Genomic DNA, 6,799 nt, shown 5'->3' with positions numbered 1-6,799 from the left:
ATGATCTACATTTGTAATGCCTTCGTTGTGCCTAAATAGGCATTGCAGCTATGTTTTATGTTCTATTTAAATTTATGTCAGAAAATCTAAGACAGTATGTGCATATTGTGATATATGTGCATCGTGTGTAGCTAAACGAGTTCTCTATGCCTCAGATCCCAAATTATGACGTGAACACATTGTGAGAATCTAACATGCAGTGAGTTTAGCATGATGATTAAAAAACACTGCGCTGTGGTAGGGATGCTGTAACCAGTTCCTAACTAGCCCTGCTGCAGTATAACGTAACTATGCCTAGGGACCAAAATAGACACAAACTCACCCACCTCACAATAACTTTGCGCCCATGAATTGATAAACCCTTGGACATACTCACACACACACACACACACACACACGCTTGTATACACATGCACACACAAGCAATAGTGGTGTGTGTGTGTTGTGTGGTGTGTGTGTGCTGTGTGGTGTGTGTGTGTGTGGTGTGTGCAGTGAATTACCTCAACAACTGAACTAAAACACACTGAATGAGATACACTATCTCTGTGTGTCAGTGACAGACACTAGCTAGCTTCCCTAACTAAAAGCCAGCTGTTGTATAGACTGGGGGAGTGGGCCCAGCAGGGTGTACAGCCCAGCACCGACCCACCTACAGTAATTGAACTAATAAAGGGTTTGATGGTTAATTGACTAGTTGAATCAGGTGTGTTAGTGACAAGATGGAACAAAAGCCTGTACTCTCTTTAAGTCCTGGAGAACACTGACACTACACAAAGACAGAGAAGCTCAACCACAGCAGCACACTTAGGGGGATCACATCAGGATTTTGAGCAGGGAGAGAGACGCAAGCCAAGGGGCAATGTGTGTGTTTTGGGAATGGGATTCCAGAGGTTAGCAGGGCGTAAGGCTTCCCAGGCCTGGTTGTAAGAGGAATACTGGCACAAACTGCTGGACTGGTCGTCCAGGCACACACACACTGTTACGGATAMAGGTATCCTGTGTGTGTTTGTTTTCTCTCCTCCTGCCCTAGTCACAGGTGGCAGTCATCAGTCGCCAATCAGTCGCCACTGAAGACACACCTGCTCCTTTTCCCTTACCCAATCACATCCCCTTTCCCTTGGTTTAAAAACCCAGTCAGTTGTTCTCTCTCTCTCTCCTCTCTCCTCTCTCTCCGTGTGTTTGAACAATAAACCTTAAGTGTTTGACGGTGGATTTAGGTTGTTTTTAGTTCTCACTGTTCCTTTTCACTGTTATGATTTGCATGAGATATGTTACGGGTCTCGTTTCCATCCCCCCTAGACTGCAGGGCCAAAGGGRATCGTAACACACACACATATGCATGCACTCACATAAACACACATTCACCCTGGCATATGCACACTGACATACATATCCCACACACACAACAACAATGTGTGTGACTGGCTGCATACTACCAGCACATGAAGGAGCAGTACAGAGCAGGGTTTGAAGTGAACAGCACTTAGGCGAGGAGGCCTCTGAATTCCCTCTATGGGAAAACCTACTTCATGCACAGGTTGTCTTAGCAGTCACTCCAGAAACTCCTGAGCTGTAATTTATCAGCAGATCACAAAGCACTTCATTGAGAATAATAATGTCCCAAAGATTATTGCAGCCAAGAGGTACAATGTTACTGGGATGAGGAGACAGTAGCCTGGTCATGAAAAAGACAATAACATGCTATTCTAGGTAACTGATATCGAGAGAATGTTATTGTTCATAAACAATGCATAAGTAAGTACTGCAAACACGTGTGTGTGTGTGTGTGTGTGTGTGTGTGTGTATTCAAGTCTGAACTGCAGGAGTCTTGAGAGGGCAGGACTGACCTCTCCTTGTAAAAGTGAGCTTTGCTCCACAGTCAAGTCGTGTCTTAGTCATGTTTCTAAACAGGTGTTATGAGGGCCTTACATAACCCAGTTCAACCCCACACAAGCATATACTGTACCACCAAGGTGCAATATACCCCCACACACACTCATAGACACCAACCAAGTTCTGGACACAGAGACACACAGACACACACACACAGACACACATTTCCCAGCATGGCAGAACGTCCTCAACACAGAGTAAGAGGGACAGAGTTCCTGATTCCCAGGCTGATTTGTCTCTAGCCATCTGTCGCCATCTGAGCCACGGCAGGCGCTTCCCCTAAGCCCAAAACCCTGCGCCCAAAACTCAGCCACAACACACACACACACACACACTATTGCTTGTGTGTGCATGTGTATACAAGCGTGTGTGTGTGTGTGTGTGTGTGTGAGTATGTCCAAGGGTTTATCAATTCATGGGCGCAAGTTTGTGTGAGGTGGGTGAGTTTGTGTCTATTTTTGGTCCCTAGGCATATGTTACGTTATACTGCAGCAGGGCTAGTTAGGAACTGGGTTACAGCACTCCCTACCACAGCGCAGTGTTTTTTAATCATCATGCTAAACTCACTGCATGTTAGATTCTCACAATGTGTTCACGTCATAATTTGGGATCTGAGGCATAGAGAACTCGTTTAGCTACACACGATGCACATATATCACAAATATGCACATACTGTCTTAGATTTTCTGACATAAATTTAAATAGAACATAAAACATAGCTGCAATGCCTATTTAGGCACAACGAAGGCATTACAAATGTAGACATTTGCCCTCCTTCTCCCTCCACCCCCAGCCCCAAGGCAGAGGAGGCATTTCTGAAACACAGAAATATTATGCTACAGTTTTGTCCCTGTCATCTTCATACAAGCAGCATTTCTTATAAAGGCCAGCGAGTTCAGATGTGGGCCACCACAATCTACACTGAGCTATTGCCAAAAAATAAATCTTCCCACTAAACTAAACCCACAACTAGGGTGTTGGACTGAAGCCTGTACGTGTGTGTGTGTGTGTGTGTGTGTGTGTGGTGTGTGTGTGTGTGTGTGTGGTGTGTGTGTGTGTGGTGTGTGTGTGTGTGTGTGTGTGTGTGTGTGTGTGTGTGTGTGTGTGTGTGTGTGTGTGTGTGTGTGTGTGTGTGTGTGTATCTTTCCCCTAGCATGCTCTTGAAATCTCTTGGAATGTGTTTGTGAATGGTTCATTAGCCGTCAATAGAAGACTGTTAAAAAGAGATGTTTTAACTCTCCACACTCCTCTCCTCAGGCCACAGACTTGGTCTCTATAGTCCAGAGACAAACCGAACACTCAAGACGCTTTACATCAGTCCCATTCTGTGTCCTGACTGAGGTCAAACGCTACACAATCTTGTCCCTGTGTAACAAAGGAATCGCTGTGTGTGTGCGTATGTGTTGTCAGTGTCTGTGTACAGATGTTAGCCTTAAAGCGATATAACAAAAAGCGTATGGGAAGGCTCTTAAAGGAGTCTTGGTTTGAGAAGGAGATTACATGAGTGAAGCGTGATGATTTCTCATATAAATCACTGGCTGTGGATACATCTGGATACAGACGCTTCATATATCAACACATGAGAAAGGCGAGGGCGGAGCATGCTGATATCCAGATTCACCAGAACATCCTCTATATATCAAATGACACGTATATAATATATAGCATTTACAGCCAGTATCTATTCACCTCCCTCAGTAAAAAATACTGTCTGTCTTGTGAGATCAGAACCTCTCTGTTGTGTTTTAACATTCTAACAAGACTACGGTGTACTCCATAACATCAGATAGCCAGTCAACTGATGATTCTGACTGCCACAGTCAACCCTGCATACTGTCAGAGGCTTTTTCTGCTCGGCCATTCTGTCTCTCCTTTCTTCCAATCCAATCAATCAAATTTATTTTCTAAAGCCCTTTTTACATCAGCAGTTGTCACAGTCTGTACAGAACCCAGCCTAACCCCAAACAGAAAGCAAGCAGATGTAGAAGCACGGTGGCTAGGAAAAACTCCCTAGAAGGCAGGAACCTAGGAAGAAACCTAGAGAGGAACCAGGCTCTGAGGGGTGGCAGGTCCTCTTCAGGCTGTGCCGGGTGGATATGAATTAATCCCAAGTAAAAGGAAGTCACATGATACATAGTAGTTTATGCATGTACCCCATGGACACAGACTGTACGTGCTGCAGTACTGCACCTACACTGCAGGGTTTCAGGTAGAGATGCACTACACTGCAGGGTTTCAAGGTAGAGATGCTCCTACACTGCAGGGTTTCAGGTAGAGATGTACCTACACTGCAGGGTTTCAGGTAGAGAGTAGCTCCTACACTGCAGGGTTTCAGGTAGAGATGACCTACACTGCAGGGTTTCAGGTAGAGATGCTCCTACACTGCAGGGTTTAAGGTAGAGATGTACCTACACTGCAGGGTTTCAGGTAGAGATGATCCTACACTGCAGGGTTTCAGGTAGAGATGCACTACACTGCAGGGTTTCAGGTAGAGATGCTCCTACACCTGCAGGGTTTCAGGTAGAGATGTACCTACACTGCAGGGTTTCAGGTAGAGATGCACCTACTACTTCGCTAGGGTTTCAGGTAGAGATGCACCTACACTGCAGGGTTTCAGGTAGAAGATGCTCCTACACTGGCAGGGTTTCAGGTAGAGATCACTACACTGCAGGTTTTTCAGGTAGAGATGCTCCTACACTGCAGGGTTTCAGGTAGAGATGCTCCTACACTGCAGGGTTTCAGGTAGAGATGCTACAATGCAGGGTTTCAGGTAGAGATGCACCTACACTGCAGGGTTTCAGGTAGAGATGTACCTACACTGCAGGGTTTCAGGTAGAGATGTCTACACTGCAGGGTTTCAGGGTAGAATGCACCTACACTGCAGGGTTTCAGGTAGAGATGCACCTACACTGCAGGGTTTCAGGTAGAGATGTACCTACACTGCAGGGTTTCAGGTAGAGATGCACCTACACTGCAGGGTTTCAGTAGAGATGACCTACACTGCAGGGTTTCAGGTAGAGATGCACCTACACTGCAGGGTTTCAGGTAGAGATGCACACTACACTGCAGGGTTTCAGGTAGAGAATGCACCTACACTGCAGGGTTTTCAGGTAGAGATGCACCTACAGCTGAGCAGGGTTTCAGGTAGAAGATGTACACCTACACTGCAGGGTTTCTAGGTAGAGTGCACCTACACTGCAGGGTTTCAGTAGAGATGCAGAGAGTACCTGTACAGATGTGTATGTAAAACAACAACCATGGTGAGATAACCCCTAACAGTCCCTCTGGAACCAGCAGGCTTCTGGCTTTCTACATAGTTCTCACTAAAGGGCTTGGTAAATAATGGGGTAATCCATGGATAAAACGTGTTGCATAAAAGCATTGGATGAAACCATTATGGTCTGATATGACCTACACATATATGCGACACACACAGATGACGATGACAACACACATACACTCACATTCAGACACCCATACGGACACACACGCATGCGCACACGCCACACACATATTTCTCTGCTGTCCTGAGGGTTGTACAGATCTCATTAAGATTAACTTGCAGATCTCTGCCTAGCTGACAAGATTCACGTCTGTGCTGGTGTATCTTGGTGGGATATGGATAGGACACAACTAGAAATAGGAATAACTATATCACATGAATATACTGATAATGTAGGAAGGTTTCTCAGATTGGATAACGATAAGGAAGGTTTCTCTGTCCTGAAAATGTAGGAAGGCTTCTCTGTCTGATAATGTAGAAGGTTTTTCTGACCTGATAATGTAGGAGGTTTCTGTCCTGATCATGTAGGAAGGTTTCTGTCTTGATGTAGGAAGGTTTATGCCTGGATAATGTAGAACGTTTTCTGTTCCTGATGATGTAGGAAGGTTTATGCCTTGATAATGTAGAATGCTTTCTGTCCTGATAATATATAGGAAGGTTTCTCTGTCAGTGGCAGAGCCACTATTTCTACAGTATAATTGTGCCATATGTACTATACTGTTATCTAAGGATACTTAATATACAGTTCATAACTTGTGGAATAGTTATCATACCAGCACACCCTAACTACCATACAGTAACTACAGTGTATTAACTCTATTGCACAGATATGCAGTGTGTGTGTGTGGTGTGGTGTGTGTGTGTGTGTGTGAGTTGTTATGTGTATGTGTGTGTTGTGTGTGTTGTGTGTGTGTGTGGGTGTGTGTGTGTGTGTGTGTGTGTGTGTGTGTGTGTGTGTGTGTGTGTGTGTGTGTGGTGTGTTGGTGTGTGGTGTGTGCTGTCGGCGTCTGTCGGCGTGCGTGCGTGTGTTGTGTGTGTGTGAGAGTCCTCTCCAAAGTGGCAATGTGTATTTTGGCCCAGGGGACCGGGAGGATGTAGCTTCATACATGCCTTAGCTACAGTGTTCTGCTCTCCTTTAGCTTCATAAGGCAGCCAGTTCTGCTCTCCTTAGCTTGCAAAGCAGCCAGTTCCGCTCTCCTTAGCCTTTGCAAAGCAGCCAGTTCTGCTCCGCTTCCTCACTTTAGCCTTGCAAAGCAGCAGTTTCCGCGAGCTTACATGAATGGTTGCTGCCGGATATAAGGCTAACTCTCCCTCTCTCCTTCTCTCCCTCTCTCTCCCTCTTCCCTCTCTTCCTCTGAATGGTGGGGTACAAATGGATCTCATGTAGAATGTGACTCTGACCTCCACCGGGGAGGTGTGTGTGTGTGTGTATGTATGGTGTGTGGTGTCCGGTCCTTGGCTGTCACTGTTGAGTGTTTCCATGTTGTTGGGCAAAGGGCCAGATTCTGTCACACTACCAACTGAGACAGGCGGTTTCTCTCTCTTTCAGATCATAATTTTTTCACTTCTAAGCTTCTCTCTCTCCTCTCTTTTGTTTTCTTGATGTGTGTAAAATAAAAAAAT

General features: G+C 45.5%; 1 protein-coding gene across 1 annotated transcript in view; it reads right to left on the bottom strand.

The window, feature by feature from the left end:
- Nucleotides 1-6,799, bottom strand: part of LOC112069033 (serine/threonine-protein kinase PAK 5) — a 157,373-nt gene that overhangs the window by 84,752 nt on the left and 65,822 nt on the right. The window lies entirely within an intron of this gene.

Source organism: Salvelinus sp. IW2-2015, unplaced genomic scaffold (assembly GCF_002910315.2).
Source record: "Salvelinus sp. IW2-2015 unplaced genomic scaffold, ASM291031v2 Un_scaffold861, whole genome shotgun sequence".
In the NCBI taxonomy this organism is placed as follows: Eukaryota; Metazoa; Chordata; class Actinopteri; order Salmoniformes; family Salmonidae; genus Salvelinus; species Salvelinus sp. IW2-2015.
The sequence above is the reverse complement of the archived record's forward strand: the minus strand, read 5'-3'. Positions and strand labels throughout refer to the sequence as shown.